At 37.4% G+C, this 1,099-nt stretch overlaps 1 protein-coding gene across 1 annotated transcript in view; it reads right to left on the bottom strand.

Annotated features, from left to right (window-relative positions):
* Positions 1 to 1,099, bottom strand: part of LOC105886897 (AP-3 complex subunit sigma-2) — a 59,390-nt gene that overhangs the window by 52,754 nt on the left and 5,537 nt on the right. The gene's annotated exons all lie outside the window — the stretch shown is intronic.

The raw sequence follows: 1,099 nt of genomic DNA, 5'->3' as shown, positions 1-1,099 counted from the left end.
TTTCGAAATAAATGTTTTCGAAAAGGAACTTACCAAACCATGGACTACTGTGCATTAGCCACATCCTTCCCAAACACTCTGTTGCTATTTCGAGCTGTCTGCACTGCACCAGCTAATGGAACTCATCATATTCAAAATAACACAAATTTTTTGACTTATCCTGGTTTCACAAAAATTGCTCTAAAAAAATTTTAAAGATAATCACAAGCCATAGCACGTGTTTGGAAAAATGAGGGTGTATTTTCACAATAAAAATAAAACAGAAGTGCCTCAAAGCAAAATGTCAGAGATATCAACTGTTATACTTAGTACTTAAGGAAATCAGACATTTCACACTTAATAACATATTTAAAGCCATGCAACTTAAATCTTAATGTACGATCAATCAGCTGGAAAAGTTGTTAAAATGCATACTCTGATTTAATAGGAACAGGTTAAATCCTCAGCTTGCAGTTTTAACAAGCTCCCAAATACCAATCCTGCTACTCTGGGAACCACACTTGGAGTAATAAAGCATAAGAAATGGTTATTTAAGAGAAATAAAGACATGGAATATGTCATTGTGGGGAAATTACTCTTGACCAACATGGGTAAGGAATGGCTCTTAGTATTTACTAAATAAATGAATGAAAACTTGCTGATGACTAATGACGATAAATTTGAGTAGATTGGCTCGGTGCCTGTAGCTCAGTGGCTAGGGTGCCGGCCACATACACCAGAGCTGGCAGGTTTGAACCCAGCCCAGGCCTGCCAAACAATAAAAATAACAACTACAACAAAAAAATAGCTAGGCGCTGTGGCGGGCACCTGTAGTCGCAGCTACTTGGGGGGCTGAAGCAAGAGAATCGCTTCAGCCCAGGAGTTGGAGGTTGCTGTGAGCTATGATGCCACAGCACTCTATCAAGGGCAACATAATGAGACTCTGTCTCAAAAATAAATAAATAAATAAATAAATAAATAAATTTGAGTAGATCAACCACCATTTTCCTGGTTTCCATTTAAAGAACACACAAAGCTCAGATGCCAGGATGCTCTAAAGGACTAACTCTATAATATGAAATACAAAACATGCTAAGAAGCATCAGCACTTTTTTTTTTT

Source organism: Otolemur garnettii, unplaced genomic scaffold (genome assembly GCF_000181295.1).
Source record: "Otolemur garnettii isolate 467f Iridium unplaced genomic scaffold, OtoGar3 scaffold00029, whole genome shotgun sequence".
Classification (NCBI taxonomy): Eukaryota; Metazoa; Chordata; class Mammalia; order Primates; family Galagidae; genus Otolemur; species Otolemur garnettii.
This window is presented reverse-complemented; position numbering and strand designations above follow the sequence as displayed.